This window comes from Stegostoma tigrinum, chromosome 10 (assembly GCF_030684315.1).
Source record: "Stegostoma tigrinum isolate sSteTig4 chromosome 10, sSteTig4.hap1, whole genome shotgun sequence".
Taxonomy (NCBI): domain Eukaryota; kingdom Metazoa; phylum Chordata; class Chondrichthyes; order Orectolobiformes; family Stegostomatidae; genus Stegostoma; species Stegostoma tigrinum.
Genome location: NC_081363.1, coordinates 41,813,790 through 41,839,332, shown reverse-complemented (window position 1 = coordinate 41,839,332; position 25,543 = coordinate 41,813,790). Strand labels below are relative to the sequence as shown.

The following is a 25,543-nucleotide window of genomic DNA, read 5'->3' as shown; positions in this document are numbered from 1 at the left end:
TTTGTCTCGTTCGCGCCCACAGAACAGCCTGTCTGTGCCTCTTATGATATTACTACTTCACATTTTTGACCTTTTTATTCACCTGATATTTTGCCTTCTAATTGAAAAGTCTCCCAACTCAGCCCTGAGCAGCAACGGTGTCAAGAACTTACAGGTAATCTTTATATTCTGCATTAATGTGATGAATGCCTGCACTTGCATTTCACCAAATATTATCCCCATCTGTGGGAAAAGAAGTGTGACAGGATCAGAGCGGGGTAGATAACTGAGCTTGAATGAAAATGTGCATTTCCAGGGCAGATTTTATGTCATGAGTGACAGAGACAGGTGAGAATAGACGTAATGCTTGGTAAGTTTCAATAAAAACAGAAGCTGGTGGGTGCAGAGACAGGCTGGATGAAAGACAGACCTCGGTGCACTGGCAATTTGTCAATGCAATGAACAAAAACAACCCCCAGCCCTCGCCAATCACATTCCCTTACCAACATCCCCACGTACTTACTATCTTTTTCATGACAACCCATATCACCTCATGCGCCAATCCACCCCGTGGCTCCCATATTCTAGGTGCCAACCCATGTCTCTCTGCCCAAACTAATGGATCATAAAAAATTCTGTGCCTGCCAATGTCCCTCTGCCCAAACACTACAGCCCCAAATCTCCTCCAAATCTAACCTGAGCTCCTTTGTTGATACCCATTTTTATATAGCCCAATCCCAATTTACTACCAACCCCTGCCAACTCATGCCTACCACACTCAGAACCTTTGCCTTTATATAATGGGCAGAACTCAGGACCCTTTCTGAGATTAAATAAGCTTTTTAAGTATGAATTGATCAATTTACTGTTTTAAAGCACTCTTAACAAAAAATTCCTACTCTATTTCTTTAATTTCCTTTAATCTCTAACACAAACTCGCATTAGAATTCATCGTCTCATCTTTCAAAGGGCAATTGACCTTTCACAAAGGGCACCTGATCTTCACAAAACGATAACTATGCTCTCCAAAAGGTTACACCTGACCTTCTCAAAGGTTGGAATAGGATGAATTCCAAAAAGAGTGCATTAAATCTCCAAAAAGGCACCCTACCTCTCCAAAGCACTCAGGCAGCTTTAGACCTTTACCTATCAGGTTTTTAGTGCACAAGTTGTGCCTTGGACTCCTACTAATGAAAATCATATCAACTTGAGTTAGTTGCACTTTAACATATGCAGTTGCCTCTGTGAAGCATGGATGTGCAAATTAGAACACCTTCCCATTAGCTTACCTGCAAAAATGGGAAATTTCTGGCATCACTGTCATTTTTATTATAAAGGCAAGGGTCTCTATCTGTGAATATTCAGTGACTTAGTGTAGCCAGTTCCAGTTTCACTTACATCTTAGCCTGCTTGTGTCAAAATCGTGGCATAAACATCATAGAACATTAGAAGAAAAGTCTCACAGGCCAAGTAGATTCATACTGATAAAAAAAAATTAAGTGAATTATTACTAGTCAGTTGATGGTTCAACAATATTTGATCATGACTCCTTTTGCGCTGAAACGTATTGATTCTATAATTGTGGCACTAAAGTTTCTTTATATATATCAAGCATTGTGATTTTAACAAATAATGTTTTGTTCATAAATAAAATTATTATCAGTGTATCGTTATCATATCACATAGTAACAATGATTAACAACAAGGATCAATTAAAATTTTCTTTTTTATTCAGCCTTCTCTTTCTAATTTCTTACTTAGATACAGATCGCTTCAGACTGCCTCATGCATATGGTGCTTTGAGATCAAACAATGGGAGATTGACCTTTCTGGAAAAAGACAAATGAAGTGTCAATTCTAACTTGTTCACATGCTGTGCTGCCCAGCCTTGAGCTGAAGAGTTGGGAATATAAAATCATTGACACGCATAAGTTGGAGTGCTAACTCCAACAATGTGTCAGCCCTTTCAGTTGCAGTCAGCAATTGCCCCACTTTATCGAAATAATTCTGGATTCCAGTGATAGTAGAGACAAGCACCAAATCAAATTGAAAATTAAAATCAATCCAAAAGGCAGACATTACATGCTTAGGGATCTGGAGTGAATACTTCTCAGCTCAATGTCATTATCTTTTCTCGTACAGAGATCCTCCATCCCTTACGTATCAAAGTTTACTCACGCTATCCAATACCTACTGACTCAATAGCGTAGCCCAGGGAATGCAACAATGGTAGACAGGCCTACATGCTGCATTTCTCCAGTTTCAACTCTGGAAAGATAGGATTAATACCTAAGAAAATGGCAAAAGACAATTTTATAAGTTGAAAAAGGCAATTTCAAAAGTTCTAGCTACCAGCATGGAGCCTTGGCTATTTGCAAAATATTGATGAAATGAAGGTAGGAAAGATTACACCAACAGCACAACCTTGATAATTTTATCTGCTACACCATCTGGATTTAATAAAGTTGCAGAAAGCTACAAGGTGACATTTTAGTCACAAAACTGTCAATCATCCTGATGAATGGTTCTTGTACAAGATAAACAACATTCGGAATTGATTTGTAATTCTTATCAAAACTAAAATTAAAACCGTCAGCATTAATAAAGCATAATTTTACAAGGATTGAGTGGCCACTGTGATGAAAAGTTTATGATTTGTTCATTTTTAGAATTTGGTTTCCAACATAGTGGCAGATAAGTGTTGGAAAATATTATGAACTGTTTCATTTTTTAAAAAATCTTATCAGAAGTCAGCTGTCATTTTTTTGTGAGCTCCATGGAGGATTCTGTCCAAGACTCATGGGATTACTGAAACAGAGGTAGACCATTCAACATGTCAAGCCTGCCCCACCATTCAATACAATCAATCAATCCATCAAAAGGCTTCAATCCTTCGAAGTACTGCAACCCATAAACCTGTTAGGCACTGGTAAGCAGAAATCTCTTCACCTCTACTTTAAACATGCTCAAACTCTTGCTTCAACTGTCCCCTGTGGGAGAGAATTTCAAGAATGCACAACCCTCCGAATAAAATAAAATTCTTGTCATCTCAGATCTAAGTGGTAGTGCCCTTACTTTTAAATTGTGACCCCTGGTTCTACCGCTGCCAAACGAGGGAAACATTTTACCTGTGTCCACACAGTTTATCCCTTTCAATAGTTTATAAGTTTTAACGAGGGCACCTCTCATTCTTTCAAACTCTAGAGAAGGCAGTCTCAGTTTGCCCAATCTCCCTTGGCAGAACATACCTCCATCTTATGCATAAGCCTAGTGAACCTTTGTTGCACTCTCAGATAGCAATGATATCTTTTTGGAAATAAGAAGAACAAAAGTACACTCAGTACTCAAGGGACAGTCTAACCCAAACCCTAAGGCTACACACGTTTTCCCACACTACTGCTCCAAGCTCCCCTCATTTACTCAAGCACCAAACCCTTATGGCATCATGCCCATCTCCTACATACCATTGGTGGAAGGGCTCACCCCTATGGAACACCACAGGATCCGTGGCAATGATGCCATATTTAAAATGCCATGTACAGCCAGCCAAGCACTGGCAGTCCGAAACTTCCTTGCATAGTTTGATTTATTTGCCCCAGATATATCCTCTAAGGGGAATTTTCACCCTACCTTTCAGACAACAACATGCAGATCCTAGTGGATGGGGTGTTGCAGAGCATGCCATGTTCTAGATTGACAGGGGAGGTCATGCTACCGAACCCTGCTAGCCTGGTTTAAACTTTTTACTCTGGTCAATGTCCCGCTATGTAGGAGGAAGGTCACTGGCCGCCTCCACTGTGCCAAGGAAAGTGCCAACTTTTACTCTGTTACCTTACACTCAATTTAAACTGCACTCACCTCCTACCACATGTTACGACTTACCACTCTCTCACTTGCATGCATCATCTTCCCTGATTTGCTCACTCCCTCAAACGCCCACAGCACCAATCTGATATGCTGTCTGCACTGATTACTCACTTTCTCAAGATGCCTCATTATCTTTCCCCCATCTGCACCATGCTAGCACCTGTATCACCCACTTCATGTCGCTCCATCCTTATTTTTCTTTCAACACAGAAGAAAACATCCCACAACGGGGCAGAGAGATTCAAGGCAGGTGGTAGAGTGCCCAACATTTGTCTCCTCACCTGGTAAGAGGAGAGACAATAGACAATAGACAATAGGTTCTGGAGTAGGCCCTTCGGCCCTTCGAGCCAGCACCACCATTCATTATGATCATGGCTGATCATCCACAATCAGTACCCTGTTCCTGCCTTATCCCCATAACCCTTGATTCCACTATCTTTAAGAGCTCTATCCATCTCTTGGCATTGAGATCTAGGACCACAGTAGTGAATGCCGAAGTCTACTTTTCCTGGAAATCATGGGAAGATTATGTTGTCCATTGCTGTGCTGTTCTACCATTTCCATTATTGTGAAGATATCGTTAATGTGCTTGAACTTCTACTCCTTGCTCTTAAAACATTCTATCATTTGCCTCATGCAGGTACCAGTGGAATCAACATGGTCTCTGTCACCAAGAGGCCAGTCCCATATCTTGTCCCTTCCTCCTCCTCTGAGCAAGAAGATACAGATCTCTGTGGGGATGCAATAGCAGAACTGGCTCCTGCATCATTTCAGACGCTGATCCTTCTGTGATTAGGACCAGGAGCATTTGCTGGTGAGCACTTCTCTGCAATGTCTCCATGGCTGGATAAGGCTGAAATGCCCAGTGTCCTGGCACTCAGAGGACTGCAGGAGACCAATCACCTGCTCAAATCCAGACAGGGGAGGATCTCATTGTGATGGCAACTAACAATTTCATTCAAACACATAGACAGATTCAAGAGCAGTTAGCATTATTGTGGCAGGCATTGAGGAAACTGACACAACGGCTGTAGCAATATGGTTAGGATCCTGCTACCTCTGGGATGTGAGCTTCTGGCTGCCTCCACAATCTTCTCCACTCTGCCAGGGCAAGTGCTTCCATTTTTTTTCCAGGTGCCCCTTCCTCACAGGGACAGTGAGGTACCAGTAGACAGATAATGGAGGAGGAACCACATACAGCATCCTCCCACTGCACAGACCAATTCAGCATCCAACTGCCCTCAAATAAAATTGTAGACCTTGAACAAAAGTTATCAAGGAAGTGACAGCTCCTTTCAGGGTGGATTTGCAGCATGGTAGCAGTGAAACAACCTGGAATGCTGAGAGCAAATTTCAAAAAGTAGAGGATGCTACAACAGAGTGTGAAATCTTCTGGATCGAACCTGAAGCAGCAGAATTACATGATTTTGAAGATATTAATCCAGTAAAGAAATTAAATCCAGCTGACATGTGTCTTGCTCAAATCAAGCGAACTACCCAACAAATGCAATTCTCCAAGTTTTGCAAGGCCTAGTGAGGAAGAAATGGCCTGAAAGCATTAAAGTGTCTCCTTTGCTCACAGAGCATTTTGGACATACAGAGATGAGGTGACAGCAAAAACTGACATAAGGCATAAAAGAAATTGAATCATTATCTCTAGAGAGTTGAGAAGGGAGCTCTAAAGTGCACCCATGAAAGACACCAAGGAATTGAGTCAAGCCTGAGAAAAGTAAGACAAGTATTTACTGACCAAACATAAGCAATGAAATCAATAAAATCAAGCACCACCTCAACCAATGCATTGTTAATGAGTAGCAAGTTAAGCAAGCTAGACAGACACTGATGACACATGGCATACCAGGCAGACAGCAGGAACAGATTATCCTCTCACCGTAAACTGGTATGCTGACCATAGAGATGGTGAACCACAATTGATATTAGTCAGATTGTAAAACACCCAAAACCACAATTCAGTCATTATGACTTTCTAGAAATTGTGATGAGTGACAATGATCCTTAGTTCATTAGCAAAGAATTTGATCATTTTATAAAAGATTGGGAAATTTAATGCCATATATAATTTTTACAGTAGCCCCACTGAAATGGAAAAGCTAAGACAATCATGAAAACTACTGAAAGAATCATAAAAAAATCAAGTAAGCCTATCTCAGAGAAAGGTTATACTGGACTCAAAATGTTACCTCTGATTCTCTTTCCACAGATCCTGCTGGGCCTGCTGAGATTCTCTGTTATTCCAGCACAAGGATGTTCAAGGCAATCTTCCAGTGGAAAAATACACCTACAAATGGAATGGAAAGTCATCAAGTACAAAGACAAATACCACATTTCAACCCAAACTACTCTCTCCTTTAGCAATACTGCTATGGAAGCTAAAGGTAATAAGAGGCACGAGTGAAAGAAATCAACTTTAAACATTCTCAACAACACACAGTCCGTGACAACTTGGAACCTGTGTAGAACTGTTGTTTTATTGTATCACTACAGAATCTCTACAGTGTGGAAGCAGGCCATTTGGCCCATTAAGTCCACACTGACCCTCCAAAAAACATCCAATCCAGGCATATCCCCTACCCTACCCCTGCATTTCCTATGCTTGACACTATGGGAAATTTGGCATAGCTAATCCACCCTACCTGCACATCATTGGAATTTATTGTACCTGGTGGAGTGAACAATCAGATATACCATACCAACCACAGGCACATACACAGGACTGGAAATGTTGCTTCTTCACAGCACGTAGCTATTTAGGAAGTTTTGAACTGAGGACCTGCACAGACCACAGATCAACAATCAGTCCCCAACGATAGAAATGGAACAGCAGTTATCTGTGGTAAACAATCAGTGACATGAAATTGACATGCCCTGAAAAAAGAACAGTCCCGAGATAATACGAATGTATATACGCACCATTAAGAGACTGCCATGATTTAAATGTACGCAGTGCAGGTGCAGAAACAGATGAGAATAACGAACTGTGAATGTGACTGAGAACAGCCATGTCCGTGATGGGTAAGTCGGATGACTCACAACTTTGAAGATAACACAAATTCTTTTAGTACTTTCTACCTGTTTGAAAAGGGGATGTTTGGGATAGATTGAAGTACTGTACTAATGTGCCTCCTGGTTTTCTGTGGTCATGTGACCTCCACTTTGATGCACTCGCTACAGGCATCCATTTTATAGCCCGTTCAGAAAAGACCTAACACAGATAGGCTGTTATCCTGTATCAATGTTTCAGGTATAGTCAGAACTGCAGATGCTGGAGAATCTGAGATAACAAGGTGTAGAGCTGGATGAGCACAGCAGGCCAAGCAGCATCTTAGGAGGAGGAAGGCTGATGTTTCGGGCCTAGACCCTTCTTCAGAAACATCAGCTTTCCTGTCCTCTGATGCTGCTTGGCTGCTGTGTTCATCCAGCTATGCCCCTTGTTAGCTTGTAACAGTGTTCATTTAAAATTTCTATGGTAATTCAGAATGGCTGCTATCAGATCAGCCTATTGTTGTAGAACGTAGCTGATTTTATTTCCTCCGATTTTTCATGTACAGTGGGTGCAGTGTCTAACTGACAACTGAGCTGATCTCATCCTAAACCCACCGTCATTAAATGCTCAAATTACCCCTTAGTTATGAAGGACCAGTCTGACCTGTCCACTTCACAATCATTTTGTTATTTTCCAAATTTCTCTTTGTCAATAAAATATAAGCTACATAGAATGAATCTAAGAAAATTCTATATATTATTGTAATAAATGTCAAGGCTTTAATTCTAGTAATCAGAAAATAAAACTGAAATCAATAGCTTTCATCAACAACCCCCATCAGAATTTGTTCAGTATTAGGTCACGATGTGTCCCAGCTGTATGGACTGACCATTATTGTTACCAAGTATCATCACCATGGAGATTGTTCTCATTTGAATATTTGAGAGACCCTTGTGGTGCTAATACACCTCCTGTTTAGCATTCCTTCAAAACATGTCCTAAATAATCTGTATTCACTATGTAGTGGTAAGATAAAAAGAATATGCAAATCATTGTTAGGGCATCAGAAGAAATTACCTGTGTGTTAATAGATGAGACATAAAATGTATATTTTATAACCACTGGGCATCACATTCGGGATAAAGTAAAAAGCATGATGGATTAAAATTCTCTTATTTGTTTTGAATGGTTCAAAGACCTGGCAGTATTAATTATTAAACTGTGTAAAATAAGTTCTCAGGTATATTCATAAAGTCAGAATTGACAACAAAAAAGCAGAATGTGAGTCAGTTTATTTTTTTACATTTCAAAGCACAGTCTCACTTTCTTCTGTAATTATAGGCTGACCAGAATTTAAAAGTTTATCTATTCTCTCATTCTCCATTTCGGTTATTGAGTTACATAAGTAGTAAGATAGTTCTTTCATGCAGGAAGACAAAGTAAACAACACGAACACTTTAATTTTCATGGCACAATGCTTACATGAAGTCAAATCACTGGGCAAAGGTTTGTGTGCATCTTGTACAGAAACTATGACAGTGAATTGCCTGTTTGTATGTAAATCAGTGCAGCTTGACATTTATAAAGTGGTCACTATCTCAAATATGTCACCATAAAAATGTATTATTATAAGATGCATAGCCAATGTTTTTGTGTACTCTTGCTATTATGAGAGTCAGCTGCCGATACTGAAAATCAACTAATTTTATCTGTGTTACCGTCATCTGCCACTTGTATCAAACACCAGCATTAACTTGGCTCAGCTTGTTTTGGCTTGCTTCAGTAGATAAGCCTTCCAATGAGTCAGGAAATTGTGTGTTCCCACATTACATAGACTTCATCATATAATCTAGGATGACATTCCAAAGCAGCTGCTTTGTTTAATACGGGATACCGAGACCACACCTGCCTATTCCAGTGGTTCAGCTTGAAGGTCAAGGAATGGCAAGGGAGCTCTCCCCAGGACCTGGTCAGATTCCTCCTTCAACCAACACCAATAAAAAGAAATTCAGTTCATTGTTTCAAATGGAATTTTGCTGTGTGTAAGTCTTTTACAGTTGCCAAAGGATTTATTCCAAAACCATAGCAGACATTACTAGAAAACCACAGTGCAATTAGTTATCACTCAAGACACACATTCAAACATAAGGTACAATTGGGCTTTAGTTGTTACGATACACCAGTATAATCCTAGAATACATGAAACCTACCAAGGTGATTCTAGAAACTGCTTATTCTTTCATGTCACACAAGTCACAGAGATCGAATATTTTAACTTGCATTTTACTGTTTTCCACCTACCATTTTAAACTGGCAAATGAAGTAAAATACAAAAATGAATTCTATAATAACCATAGGAGGCGATTTGGTCATTAATGCAGACTTTCTGAAATAGTTATCCATCTTGTCCCATTTCCCTGTCCTACACCATAAAATTTAAATTTATTTTCCTCTTCAAGTATGCATCCATTATCTTTTAAGAAACTATTGCAATTTGTGCATTTTGGAAAATATCCCAAGAGATTAGTTTCAAGATAGAGAGCAGTTAAGGTTCAATAAAATTTCTGTATGACTTTGTCTGGCCCAAATGACATTTATGTTTCTTTTTTGATTAAGTGCCATCAAGTTTCATATACGGTGTTTCTCCGTGAAGCCTGATAAGTTTTCTCACATTATTGTCCCAAACTGGCCTTGTTAACTACCTATGCCACTCCATGCCACCTCTCACGTTGGTTGTCAGCCTAATTGTCCTACTGGCTGTAATTGGAAGAACCTATCACTGCCTGGATGTCCCAGAACAGACCATCCTCCCTGATGCTGGTGTTATCTTTAAAAGGCTGTTGTGAACCTGGATAAACACAGTCAGACCAGAGAGCCTGTGCATGTGATATTCACTCCAGACATAGTGGATAAGGGCAATATGGTGGCTTATTTTGCAGTCAGAGACCGTGACATGGGGGTCCTGGTGGATGCAGTGGGGCAGAAGGAGGTTGTCCTCTTCTCCCAGGACAGGAAGAGGAGGTCAGATCACCAGATACTGCCAGCCTTGTCCAAGGTTGACCCTGAGGCCTGAGGAGTGTCAGCCATCTGGATGAATGGCCAGCAGTACAGGAAGTAGGTCAATGGCTTCCTCCACTCTCCTGGGTTAGTGCCACCACCATCTCTCTGCTACAACACTGATCTTCTATCACTGCACATGCTGTTTCGCTCTCAAAGCTGCATGTAGCCACTTCCCTCATTTACTCTTACCACCAAAACCATCCACCAACCCAAAACTCCTAACCCTGTGCTATCTCTGTTCTGTCTACCCACTCACTCAGGGCAACTCATCACGGTTCCCCAATGTGCACCAGTACTAACAACTGTGCCACCCACTTTCATCTCCCTCAACCCCTTCATTTCTCCCAGTGCAGGATGAGGCAGAATGAGCCTCATCCTTTATAAAAAGAGGACCCTGATCCTAACTGTTCTCAGCATATGCCCTATCATGCCCAAGCCCCTGGACAGGTATTGGAGGTTGCCCTTGACTTACTCTGCCAAGATTCCCTGACTGAAGGGGGTCTCCTTTTATCTGACTGGAGCCTCTGACAATCTTGACTGGCTTCCTGGCTTTGTATCTGTGCTAAACAACAAGGCAAGATAGAAGTACAGTCAACCTGGTAGCTTCAGCTGATAGGGCAAAGGGCAAGTACCAACCCTTGAGTTGCAAACTGGTCAAGAACAGCATGACCGTGCATAGTATGGTTTAAGTGGATTAGGAGAGTTCAATACTGATGCAGAGCAGTTCCAAATGTCCAAGGTAGAGGTCCAAAAGAGCAAGTGGCAAGCTGGAGTACCGTCCCTACAAAGTGGAAAGAGACCATATGGCCCATTGAGTCTATACTGATCCTTTGAAGAGCATTCTACCCAGAGATAGCCCCTGACCCTATCCCCGTAACACTGCATCTTCCATGGCTAGTCCACCTAGCCTGCACATCCCCGAACACTATGGGCATTTTCATATAGCAAGTCCACCTAACTTGCACATGCTTGGGCTTCCATATCAAGAATTTTTGGTGTCTAGTTTCATTGTAGTGTCTAGTAGGATAAGAAACTGCAATTTAGTGAGATGATATTTGCAGTTAATAACAACACGTGATATCCTTTTAATAGGCACTTCACTGCTTCCCAGTGAGAATCACTTCTTAACCCTCAGAACTCCATTGGCAAATGCAACTCCTTGACATTGAGAAGTCCTCATTGGAAATATCATATGATTTTCTCACATTTCCCATCATACCCCAGAGAAACTGCAAAACAACTCCAGTACTTGCAGCTTCCCATGCACATGATTGTTCTTATTATTGAAAGGTTCATACAAAGCTCGGCTGAGGGACACGTTGAAAATGTGTCAAAATAAAATGTGATTTTCAACTTCTTTTCATTTTCTTAACTGTTTTCATGTTGTTTCTAAATCAGAATTGAGATATGAATGCTAAGATAGTGAGGAAGTCATATCTCCAAAAAATCAAATGTAAGGTGAAAAGCTCAAAGATGGTACCCAACTCACAAAATCAAAGGTTTTTAAAGGTATAGACAATATGATTCTATTTAGATTAGGTGGGTTATAGGGGATGGGTTTGGGTGGGGTGCTCTAAGGGTCAGTGTGGACTTGTTAGGCCAAAAGGCCTGTTTCCCCACTGTAGGGATTCTATGATGATTCTATGAATAGGGAAGAGTTCTTTTGGGGCTGAAAGGCAGACTGTTGACAATTGTACCTGGAGGGTAGTGACTTTGGGGAGGGGATGTAGAAGAAGCAGTGATCCTTAGTCCTTCCATTAAAGCATATGATATAATTAATGATACAATTTACAATTTACACTGCCTATTTCACCCTTTTGTATGTGCCAGAAGCTCCAGCCACTGATAAACCTTATCTAGGGAAATTAGTATTTTTTTGATAGTCCCACTGAAGCATTGCCCTCCTCTCTCCTTACCTCACATGACCTATCTGCCAGCAGGTTTGGCCTAGATAGAATCATAGAATCACAGAGTCATCCAGCATGGAAATCGACCCTTTGGTCCAACTCGTCCAGGTATCCTAAACTGTATTTACTCCATATCCCTCTAAAGCTTTCCTATTCATGTACCTGTCCAAATGTCTTTCAAATGTTTGAATTGTACCTGCTTCTACCATCTCCACTGGCTGCTCATTCATACCCACACCACCCTCTATGTGAAAAATTTACCCCTCAGATCCCTTTTAAATCTTTCCCCTGTTACCTTACACCTATGCCCTCTAGATTTGGACTCACTTACCCTTGGAAAAAGAACTGTTCACCCTATTTGTGCCCTTTATGATCTTATAGACCTCCATAACGTCATCCTTCATCCTCCGATTCCGCAGGGGAAGAAGTCCCAACCTATCCAGTCTCTCCTAATAAATCAAACCCTCCATTCCTGGCAACATCCTTGTAAACTTTTCTGTACACTTTCTAGTTTGCTGTAATGTCAGAAATACCAAGTAGCAGTGAGAAGATTGCTGCTCATCCACAGCATGTGTTATATATTGCTATATTACTTACAAGAGGTTGTAGCTGAGCAGGTAAGAACTAATTATTTACACACAGGAAGACACCAGAGAGTCATGTGATGTGCTTAGGACTAACCTAAACCTATTGTTTTGAGTATGGCAAAATGTGAACAAAAAGCTTCTCATCTTTCCAAGCTTAAGATGTAATATACACTTTCACAATTATACAATTTCTGGGAACCAAAAGACAGCTATGACACAGTATGAGACTGAGGCCCTGAGCTCAGGATGTCTTGGCTCTCACAAATGAATGGGCAGGTGGCTGTTCATGACTGTTTTAGGTTAACTTGAAAATCTCCCACAAAAAATCCAGAGCCCTTTCTAGTGCCATCATCAAATTCAATTCAATCTGAACAAGTACTTATGGATTTCTTTGCATACAATCAGTAGTGCATTCATTGTGGTTGCATCAGTACTCAGACCAGACCTGAAATTTAATGTTAACAGGCGTTATGACACACACTTAAAATTCTCTGCCAACTGATATAGGATAGTCACGTGGCTAGCTGTGACCATAAAGTGGTCATAAGGATTCAAAGCACACTTATATTCTAGGAGCAGATTGAATTTGAGCTCATAATTTCAGGAGTGCACCTAGTTATACAAAATCGAAATAATACGCATGCTGGAAGTATGAAGTAAAACTAGAAAATGCTGGGTGTGCTCAGTATGTCAGGCACCATCCTGTCAATATTTCTGAGTTGTTACTATAGCAGCTAATATGACTGTAACAAGATGGTAGATGTGGAGTTTTTTTAAAAACTTATTATTTACAACAATGTTGGCAGCAACTGATAGGGAAAGGATTTAAGTGCTCATGTGGCCTGCCTCGGCACAGTGGTACAGCACATGAGGTCAGATGTGTGGCTATATCTGACCCTGGCAGCAAGACAACATCCTGATTACATTGCTGTTGAAGATGGCATTCCTGTCAGAGGAATGCCACCTTTTAATGATACACGTGGCCCCTGCTCGCAAGCAGCGACACATCATTTACCTTGTCAACAGCAAAGCACCAGTGCACAGGCAGTAATAATCACTACAGTTACTGTTCAGAAGGTAACCTCAGGTATCAAGAAGCTACTTCTTAAAACAATGACAATAGTGACAGTTTTTCAGAATGCTATGATTAAAATGAAAGGTGGGAAATTTGCTAACTCCCAGGGAAAGTGGCCTGCCAGGAATTATGGGAAGCTGCTTAAGTGATAACCCTGCCGGAAGGCATATTTACTTTGATTACATTTATTGCACCATTGAGAACTCATAATAACAAAAGTCTAACATGTGAGATTGCCTTTTATGGTGTGGGTGAAGAAAACCAATGTCATTTGAAAATAGATCCAAGATGGAGTGCAATAATGATTATGCCAAGCAGTTCTCAAAGGGCTAATGTTATGCGGAATGATGAGCACTTTGTGATAAATAATATAGAAAATTGTTTTTAGAAATGCTGTGATGCTGGGGTAGAGCTCATTCATAACCTATGATCTTTGCCCCCATGAAGATTACCTATTCAAAATGATTTGCATTAATTTGATACCATGGACAGAAAGCTATTCAGTGTATCACAGAAGCTTGTGCTGCATTTTATAAATGATGGAATAACAGGCTGCTCAATCCGGAAGCCTGTTCTATTGCAAATCTGTCTTCTTATATGAAATATATGCACTATGTGAATTAATTACCAAACTTCAATTAAAAGTATACATGTAAGGATCTGAAATCCATTATTTTGTTATTGGTTGAATTCTATTCTTCAAATTATGGTCAATGGCCATTCAGCAATATCACTGTGGAGCCAGCTCGCACTTCAACCAACTGGATAATTATGGACTGTAAAATGCATTCACATTTTACTACAGCACCTATAGTGTGTCACACTATTTACCGTTTCCTACTTTATCATTTTAATAGACCTTTAAATTTATACGATCAACCTTTCTTCATGAATTTGCCACCTTTCCTTTCTTCTTCCTTCTATCGTTAGTGTAAGCCTCTTACTGGGATGCTCCCAGGAAGGCTTAGTGGGAGCTGCTGCTTATATGGGTGCTGAACTCACTTTGTCATCCTGCTGGTGATCAGGCCAGCATGGTTACATTGATGATGCCTGCAAGCCTGCTCATGCCTATTATGAGGAAGAGATTAATGGAAGAAAATGTGAGAGACAGAAAGGGAAGGAATTTCCAAAAGCGGTAAAACCGAGATTGAAAAGTCTACGTTCAGATTCAGTCATTGTAATGAATAATTCAGCAAGTCCATTTACATTAATTTTTTAAACTTCAATTTCAAGTGATTTATAATAAGGAAGATTGCACTGGAGGGTGTGATTACAGCTTTGTTGCACATATCTAGTTAATATCTTGGGTGTGCTAGGCAAAGAGCACTGGATGACAGAACTGTTTATAATTGTCACATATCTGTTAGATATGTACAGAACCGAGTGTAGTGCATGCTGCCAACAATCTACTCAGATGTAACACAAAGCACTTAACAATGAGTGGTTTTCAAGTGGACAAAGGATAGAGCTTCTCGTGCCCGGGGCTGAGTGAATAACCTTGAACTTTTAGAGACACATATTTCTGCAGATTATTTTGGTTTAGCATGAGTATCAGCAATGTTTTCCCACTTTGACATATCTAATTTTCAACTAAAGTTCAGCTAAACCCTTGTTTCCGTTGTTCTGACCCTACGTTGCAAAAGAAAAAAAAATCAAGGATAAAAGCCTTCGATGTAGAACTATATTGGGCTTACTTCTGAAAGATCTGTCTTTCACTGTTCTGAAATATTGAATTTGATTCCTTGAAATTTGACTTGGGACCAAATGTTTTTGTAAAGAATATTATTTAAATTGCATGAATATAAAAACACAGCTATCCAGACATTTCTATTTAACCAGATAAGTCTCCCAGAAGACACATTGGGCAGAATTTTCACAGGCCCTGCATGACATAGACTTTAGTAAGAGATTTTGGAAAATCAAGTTTAATGAGCCCTTCTCAGTGTTTAGAAATAAGAAATTCCAACTAAGTTCTGAATGTTGAGATATTAAAGTTGCAAATGTTGAGCTTATTATCGCCCTCATTATTACTTAATCTCAACTAATTAATATGGACTCCTTGTTCTATCTCCTGCTGGATGGAAGCCAGAAATTAGGAATTCTTGACATGAAAGTCAGAGCAGTTACCTGGTGAGTGTCACTCGCCATTTACTCAAATGGACATTCCCCGGTCATATAGTCTCTATGTCCATGGATGTTGGTATCCAACGTGTGTCAGCCCCTCTGTCTCATCATTTCACATTTCCAATTTAACACAGAACAGGAATGGGCCCTTCACCCCATGATGGTGTGCCGAACTTGATGCCAAATTAAACTAATATTTTCCGCTTACCATTAATCCATATCCCTCCATTCATTGCATATTCACATGCTTGTCTAAAAGTCCATTAATTGTCCCAACCGTATTTACCTCCACTACCACCCCCGGCAGTGCATTCCAGACTCCGACCACTCTCTGTGTCAAAAACTTGCCACTCACATCTCCTTTGAACTTTCCCCCTATAACTTTAAATGTATGCCTCCTAGTATTAGACATTTCAACTCTGGGAAAAAAAATTCTGGCCATCAACCCTATTGATGCATTTCATAATTTTCTAGACTTCCATCAAGTCTCCCCTCAACCTACGCTGCTCCAGAGACAACAACCTGAGATTGTTTGTGCCTCTCTTTATAGTTCAGCTGGTCAGGGCAGTCCAGGTCAGGAGGTGTGTACTTCTTATGCCTAGAGAGTGGGCTGCAGTCAGCCCTGTGGGTCCAAGTGCTACCAGACTGGGTAGTTGCAGGAACAGCCCAGGAACTTGTCAGACATCAGTCAGGGGTCTGGCCATTCATCTTTCAGGGCAATCCTGCTAAGCCCCCTTAAGCAGATGGGCCTCAGACAATCCTAGATGCCCATCCATTAAAAGTCAAGGGGGCAATCATGGGCTATTCTACAGAATGGAAACTGGGGAACATTTTTTGGGGATTTGAGGATTTGAGTCAGAATGCTAGGTTCAGAGGGGATGACAATGATGTGATGTGATGGGTCAACTCAATAAATAAGTGGGTGAGATCATAAAGAATTGCAAGAGTAGAGGTCATGAGGGAAGGGTGTTCCATGGGTAAAATATCACTGTTTACAGTAAGTGACACCCTGGCTTCCATTAGGGATACTACATTACCGGTTCTGTTTACCTGAGGACATGCCTGGAGCTGGAGTGGTAAAACGGAAAATAAAGGCTCAGTTGCACAGAGAATTTGAGTCACAGTCATAGAGACCTATAGCAAGGAAAGTCCTATAGCAAGGTCTACAGCCTTCAGCCCAAACTTAGGGAAGAGCAAAACCTGTGGGGATGACAGAGAGGAATACCAAGAAGGGATATTTACATCTGGACATTCAGGGGGTTGGGGAGATGAAGCCTGAGACTCACTTGTTTGAGGAAAGACTGCTGTTACGTTCCATCATACCATAAATAAAAAAATGCACAATGGAGATGAAAGTGAGGGTGACCACATGTGGAGTGGGCAAAAGATATGTGTGCTGTTCTGTGAGAGAAATGATGTGAAGTTCTTCAAAGGACACCGTAACATAGCCAGTCACACACTGAAACTGAAACATACCTATCAATATTGAATGCTTTGTGAACTTTACCCATAAATAACAAGGTGTAGAGCTGGATGAACACAGCAGGCCAAGCAGCATCATAGGAGCAGGAAGGCTGGTGTTTCGGGCCTAGTGGGAAGTCTAAACCCCAAACTCTCCTTAGTGTAGGATGACAACTGAATCCCACTAATGCTGAAAAGATTGAGGCCAGTGGCCAAAGTAGCAGCAAACTACGATTCACCCATTGCCCAGGAGCTGCCCACTTCACACCTTGGGCCATGGAACATTATACAGCTCTAAGACTGAGTGGATTCTGTACCATAAACTGTTGCAGTTATGGCCAGATAGAGAATCACACACACACACATACACACACACACACACACACACACACACACACACACACACACACACACACACACACACACAAGAATGTGAGAAAAGAGCATGATGTATTTACAAACACAATAACATATGGAACTCATGTTCCCTCCAAAGGTCTTCTTCTTTCTTCGTCTCCCACTGTGTCTTGGTGCAGTCCCAGGATCCGTGGTTGGAATAGAGGGAGTCAGCCATACTGTGTCACTTGCATTGCTTTTTAAAGTCAGAAGTCCAATAGGTTTATATGAAATCACAAGTTTTCGGAGCACCACTTCTTCGACAGATGAAGTAAAGAGAGACTACTCTCTTCTGACCTTGTCCATCCTAGTCCAACACTGACATCACCACACCATTGTTTTTTAGAGTATAGGGTCATTAACCATATCTTACATATTGCCACCTTCTCTGGTTTGCACTGTTCACTGGAGGTGGGCAGTCAGGGCAGCTTGTCATTGTGCAAAGCGCTAAGCAGCCAAGAGGATGACACCAGGCTATGTCCATGTCATATCTACAACATGCCCCAGCAGCTTACACAACAAACAGACTGCATGTGCTTCACCCAAATGATTGTGTCTATGTGTTAAAGGGGATCAGTCCTTTGTGATGTGATGGGAAACTATGGTCAGTCAGGGGTTGCTGCCTCACTCAGTCATGTGCTTATCAGTCAGGCCAGTCACCTACAGATCAAGAGCAACTGATCTGTGAGATGGAAAGTGCTTCAGTCAGGGTTCTATAGAGACATCAGGACAGGATCCTGGGCCATGTTCAGACAGGTGCTGTGGAGACACCAGTCAGAGTCCTGGGCTTTGCTCAGTCAGAGCTCTCCTCCCAAATCAGTCAGGGCCCTGAGCCATGCTTAGTTTTGTGGATTGGGGTATAACAGTCAGAGGCAGATCAGGTTCTGAAGAAAGTGGGAAGCTTCAGTCCAGGACTGGGTTCATTGGACTCAGACACTGAGGCAATGATGATAGGATAAAGGGACATTTCCAGATTGAAGGTGGGATTTCATCACAGCATAGGAGGGGATGGGAAGCCAAGGGAGGAGGTGTTATGTACAATTTACAGATACCCTAAATTCAATATGAGGAAAATGAATGGCCAACAAAGACAAGGCAATTCGCAAAGCCACAAGCTTAGACATTAAATGGAAAACAGTAAAAGCGATATAAAGAGGGTGAGCAGAAACAGGCTGGATGAAAGGTGATCAGGACTATAATGGCAATAATTGGGCATTTGTGAGATTCAAGGATGGCTTTCTTTGAGAACATGTGCTTTCAAAATGGAGAGAGACTACAGTTAACTTACTTGTTATACAATTTGACTCTGCTGCATACATGTGCATGAGGTAACATTGTTTAGATCTCCTTCTTTAGTCATGACATTGACCTCCTTGCAAAGACAAAGCCTCCATACCTGACTATGTGAGGCCATAACCTGTAACTATGTTGTTATTGATGTGAGGGATCAGGAACACCTTTACTAATACTTTTTCTATTTTGGACATTCCCCACGGATTATCTGGTCACTCGTCTGCAATGGAACAGTGCTTGGAGGATTCTTTGTGGCACCGTTACAAATCAGACAACACTGGCAAAGAAGGCGTCGACAGAGATGTCATCATCAAGCCTGGCAACTGTAGGAACCTCCAGCAGCTGCCATACAGCCTCTAGAGGGTGAATCAACAGCTGAAGATCCAGCAACAAGGTGTAAGAGAATGGGCCGACTCCAATAAACTGGTCTCAATCATTACTTACAACTATCAGAGAGCAAGGGTAGGTGGAGACAGTGGATTAACCTGGCCATTATCACCAAACAGCCTCTGTTGGACCAGGACATGTGTTCAGAAGGATTGGCTGGCAGTCCCATCCTGATACTCATCAAAGTCATTGCGAGTGCAGAGTCGTTATCCAACAGTTTGTGCAAGGAGTAACTGGAAATCTGTGCAGCATCTCCAATGCTCAATCTGCAAAGGCATGCAAGGAATCACAGATGTTAATTTCTCTAGATTACACCAGTTCACAACCTTCCTCCAAGATGAAGGGAATTAGCAGGCCAGGCAGTGGAATTCTACAACATCACTGGTTTTGCTCAGATACAGGGCAATATAGCCTGAGAGAATCCTACAACCAACCAGCAAGGTTCATCAACTAAAGAGGCTTGCATTCTATGAATGTCTACCTCCTCTGTGACCGTCAATGCCAGATTTTGAAGGTGTGCTCCAGATACTCTATGAGCAGCCATGATATCTCCATACTGGGGAACTCAGAGGTTCTTGTGTCCTTCCAAGGCCCTCATCCCATACAGAAACGGGTGTTGGAATACAGAGACACTGCACTGACCCAGGTCACTACTTCTGTTCAGGCTAGTATGTCCTCCTTTGGCCATATAGAGAAAAATGCACTGCCTTCCTTTGCACCAACGCACCCATGGGTTCCTCCACATCTCTCTCAGTGAAACAGGGTACCAACCTCCCTTTCTGGAATAGTTTCTGAGTTCCACTGTTGCTGGGTGGCAGTGTGACAGTCAGTTCTTAGGTGCAGTTCCTGAAGGGCTGTGGAGATGGGGTTTCAGTATGGTGCCAGTAGCATGATCCAGCACTGACGAGCACGTTCACTGCTCCTACTGAATCACTGCATAAGGTAGCTGTGGGAGAGGCTGGCCACATTATTAATGATCTGAAGAGCAGGCGATTGTGTGGGAAAAGTCAAACATGACAATGTCAACCGCTCACCATGAATCTCCCTGAAGACAATACTTTGTCAAAACGTGGGAAATTTCAGTCCCGTAACCTTTCTTGATTATTGGATTATGACATTTGCAGAATGCCTGATTTTAATAACAATATATCCAGGACTGCCGAGATGTAGCACTGGGAACCTCTAATACTGACCTCAGTAGAATTTTGAAAGTCTAAGTTGTGTGGTCTGTGCCATGAAATGTACATCTGGACTTCATCTTGAGAGAAGATTGCTTAAATAGGGTGGGAGCTGGGTACCCTTTGTCAAATTAATATTGTTTGAGCCTTTCCCCCCTGAAGCCATGGGCATGATTCCTGACACCACACTGCCAGGTTTTAACTAAAAACAACATACACTGGAGATCACATAACTATTAGCTGCCTTCCTGCTGACTATATAGCGAGCATCATCAAACACCCAGGGTTTAGGAGCAGCCAACATAAGAAGTCTCTAAACTGCCCCATCCTCGACATTGATTACCATGCCTGAGGTAGTTAGAGCTTTCTACAAAAAAAATCAAATAGATCATGAATCTTGAGTAGAACGTGAGTGAGTTAGTGAAATAATGGTGGAAGTTTTCTTACCCAGCAATCTCTGAAAAGCTCACAATAACTGTACGCACCAATATCTAGGCACTCTAGGCGTCAGTGGGAAGTCTATCTCCACAGGACCATCTCAATATTGGTAAGGGAGGCTTCCAGAAGACAGATCTGACATGATTTGACCTCAATAGCTTAATTATTAGGGCTCATTTCTTGATAACTAATCAAGAACGTCTAGTTAGTGATCTTCTGACAATTTTAGCTCCTTTACAATAGGAGTGCTACATTTAGAAGGAGGATCCTGAGTTAGGCAACACACTGCAACTCGAAGAATAGAACTGGAAGAACTTGGACTTGGAGATTTAGTTAGATGTTCAAGTAATCTCTCATACTTACTTTCCAAATTCACTCATATAAAACTGTGACATGCATGAGCTAACACAGAGACATAAGCCAGCACTGACTTTGAAAGAGTAGGGAGAAAGCTGGAAAATTGAATGGTTATCTATTAAATACTGTGAAATGGTATGACAGATGTGTTTAAATAATTCTTTATCACAACTGACTTTATTTCTTCTTTCACACATATTCCTACATTGACAACTCAACTATTCTAACACGCTCATCCAAATAACCTTGCAAACAAAATTGCGTGTTTAAATGTTGAATCGTTGCACTGATCAGTGACTTATTCTACCAAATATTTTTTGATATTGTGGTGGATCTAATGCATTTCAGACTGCTATGATGAAGATGAGTAAAGTACAGTATCTCAACAAAACAGGCCACGCTCCGGCACAAAATCTGATTTTTTCAATATAATAAAGGTCAAGATGTATTTGTGAATAACTATTTCTCTTCTTCACTTAATTTTGTATCATTCCAGTAATTGTATAAGAACAGCTCTGTGAAGCACAGAGCTCAGGTTAACGTCTGCTGGTGTATGCGGCAAATCATATCATTTGCACTCAGTGAATGTGTCAATAACCTGTTTTCATAAAGAGCTGAAGTGAGATGAGAAGATGTATATGAATTAACAGATGTAGTTTGAGGAACTAGCTTCGGTTAAATTTAAAAAAACAGGTACAACAATATTAAAAATCACAGGAGCTAGAATCTGGGCCAATAGCAACAAATTTTAGAAATATTCTAGAGGTCCAGCTGCATTTGTGGAGAGACACTCAGACACACAACAACAACTTCCATTTGAATTACACCTTTAACTCAGTACAGCATCTCAATTTGCCTCATGGAAATTCCAAGTCAAATCTGACACTAACTCACTTATGGCGATGTTAGTACATATGGACAATAACTGAGTCAGAGATATATTTAAAAGAATGTTTTAGAGGAGAGAAAGGTGAGGAGGGTAGAGATAAGTTCCAAAGCTTACTGTCTCAGCAGCTGAGAATTGCCAATGGTGTAGTAATTAAAATCAAGGACATAAAAATAAACATTTAATACTGTACATAAAACAACTAAGACAGCAGTGCACACATAATGATTTAGCAAATCATTTTAGTTAACTGTTTGAAAGAAATTAATCTCGTAAACAGACAAATAGTATACAAATTACACAGGGAGAACCCAGGGGAAATGTGAAAAATCGGGAAGGTAAGAAATTTGGTTACAGATATCCACAATATACTGTGCTTTTGACCTCTATCATTACACTTGTTTTCCTGCATTCCCTCCACTCCAATGGAGAGTTACGCATCTGAAACTGTTGAACCTGCCTCTTTACTTCACAGATGTTGATTGCCAGACAATACAGAGTTTTTAATTTTATTTTGCATTACTTGAAAAGTATTAGTCAAACATATCTGCAAATCATCATTGGGAAGAAAGAAAGGTTTGTTAAGATTAGTTAGGATAAATGTCTTACACTCAGAAACAGAGCAAGTTATAATAGGGAACAAAGATGTGGCAGACCAACTAAATACATATTTGAGTTCTGTCTTTGCAAAAGACGACACAAATAACATTACAGAAATGTCAGGAATGCAGGGCCTCATGAGAGGGAGGAGCTGAAGGAAATCAGTGTATAGGGAAATGGTGTTGGGGGAATGGATGGAATTGAAGTTTGAAAAATCACCCGGGCCCAATTATGTACATCTCAAAGTACTTAAGGAAGTGGCCCTAGAAATAGTGGATGCAGCCATTTTTCAAGAATCTAGACTTTGGAACAATTCCTATGGACTAGAGGGTAGTTAATGTAACCCCATTATTTAAGATAGGAAGGAGAGAGAAAATGGGCAATTATAGGCATTGGTACTGGGAAAATACTAAAGATTAAAAGCAGAATATTTCCAAAAGAGTGACATGATCAGACAGAATCGAGATGGATTTATAAAAGGAAATCATGCATGAAAAATCTACTGGAATTTTTCAACGCATTAACTACTGGAGTTGATGAGAGGAAGCCAGTGGATGTCATTTACTTGCACTTTCAGAATGCTTTCGTCAAACAATACCAACTTTTTGTTTTTAGCACAAAGGTTTTCACCTTCCCATTCCAGGTAAGAAATTAGCATGTACAATTAAGGGATTATCATATACAGTTAAGAGATTAGTACGTACAATTAAAGTGCATGGGATTGGGGTGGTGTACTGACATGGATAGAGAACTGTTTGATAGAGAGGAAACAAAGAAGACAAATAAATGTGATTTTTTTTCCAAGTGACAGTCAGTGACTAGTGGTGGACTGCAACAATGTGGTACTTATAATATATAACAACAGAGAACAAAGTGTAATATCTTTATGTTTGCAGATGACACAAAGCTGAGGGGGAGGGTGAGCTGTGAGGAAGACGCTGTGACGTTTCAGTCTCATTAAACAGGTTGAGTGAATGAGCAAATGCACAGCTGATAAAGTATGATGTAGACAAATGTGAGGTTATTCACAGAGGTAGCAAAATCAAGAAGGCAGAGTATTATCTGAACGGTGATAGAATGTGATGGGGGAGGTGCAGTCACCATTGAAAGTAAGCATGTAGCCGCAGCAAGCAGTGAAGAAGGCATGTTGGCCTTCATATAGAGAGGATTTGAGTGCAAGGGCAGTCATACCTTGCTGCAATTGTATAGGGCCTTGTTAAGACCACACCTGAGGTATTGTGCGCAATTTGGTCTCCTTGTCTGAGGAAGGATTTGTAGCTATAGAGGAGTGCAACAAAGTTTTATCAGCTGATCCCTGGAGTGTCAGAGGGCTGATGCATGAAGAGACTCTGATTAAGACTATATGACTGGAATTTAGAAGAATGATAGCTGGAAGGGATTTCATAGAAACCGTTGAAATTCTAACAAGATTGGACTTGGTAATTGCAGGAGGGATGTTCCTGTTGAACAGGGAGTCCAGAACAAGGGGTCACAGTTTAAGAAGGCCATTAATGACTGAGACAAGGAGGAATTTGTTTACCCAGAGAATAGCGAGCCTGTGGAATTGTCTGCTGCAGAGGTCAAGTGCTTGAGGTCAAAACATTGAATATTTTCAATGTGGAGTTAGGTATAGCTCTTAGGGCTAAAGTGAGGTATGGGGAGAAATTGGCAACAAGATACAAAATTAGATGATCAGCAGTGATCATGTTGAATGGTGGAGCAGGCTCAAAGGACCAATTTGCCTACACATGTTCCTCTTTTCAATGTTCCTATCAGGCTTTCTATAATCCCTCTCAACCTTTCCTAGTGTTAAACCTTTCACTGACAACGGGGGAAAAATACAGACTCAGATACCGTGGAAAAAAAGACAGAAGGACTAGAGTTTGCACATTCTCCCCGTGTCTGCATGGGTTTCCATCAGGTGCTCCAGTTTCCTCCCACAGTCCAAAGATGTGCAGATTGGGTGGATTGGCCATTGTGTTCAGGGGTGTGTAGAATAGGTATGTTAGCCATGGGAAATGCAAGGTTACAGGTTAAGGGTAGGTGGATGGGTCCGGTTGGATGCTTTTCGGAGGGTCGGTGTGGGCTTGTTGGAGCGAAGAGCCTATTGCCATACTGTAGGGATTCTATGGTGATGATGATGTGCATTTTTATGATACCTTTCACAACCATAGAATCTCTGGGAATATTTTACAGTCAAAATGTACCTTTGAAATGTAGCAGACACAGCAGTTAATTTCTGCACAACAAACTCTCACAGACAGCTTTGTGAAGATCAGATAGTTTATTTTTGTGTTGTTGATTTCATAATATGTATTCATGGGATCTACTTTTCACCTTTTCCCCTGAATAGTGTCATGCAATCTTTGACATCCAACTTGGAGCGCAGGCAGGAATTCAGCTTAACGTACCTTCTAATAGGCAGTATACTTCAGCCCTGCCTCATTGTTTTTTGTACACTCTTCAAAGCCAGAGGCAGAAGTACTACCAAAGGAGTCACAGGTCAGCTTTGTTAACTCTTAAGGCTTTCTCATTGAATGGCTGAGTAAACCCTGGACTTAGTTACACATTGACTATGCAGGTCTTTCAAAGTGGTTGGATGTGCATAGGGTCCACTTGTCAACACAGGGTGATGATAGAAAAACTGCGCTCATCTATTTTAATACGCAGAAGTGTTAGTCACAGATATCAGGCCATGGGTTACCAGCAGGAAATTTAGCTATTTCCTAAAGTCAAATGGGATTCCACATTCAACACCTCTGTACCAGCCATCATTCAATGGCCTGGCACAAAGAGCAGTGCAAACTTTGAAGGATAGCTTGAAGAAACAGCCAGCAGCCTCACTAGATACCAAACTGTCATGGTTCTTATTTGAGTATAGGATTACCTTGCATGCAACTGCAGGGAATAACACTGGCAGTGTTGCTAATGGATAGAAGGCTCG

At 41.0% G+C, this 25,543-nt stretch overlaps 1 long non-coding RNA gene across 1 annotated transcript in view; it reads right to left on the bottom strand.

Annotated features, from left to right (window-relative positions):
• LOC125455854 (uncharacterized) overlaps window positions 1-25,543 on the bottom strand; it is a 317,230-nt gene that overhangs the window by 177,886 nt on the left and 113,801 nt on the right. Inside the window, exon 2 of the long non-coding RNA XR_007248328.2 lies at window positions 6,048-6,145. This is a non-coding gene — a long non-coding RNA (uncharacterized LOC125455854). The remainder of the gene's footprint in view (window positions 1-6,047; window positions 6,146-25,543) is intronic.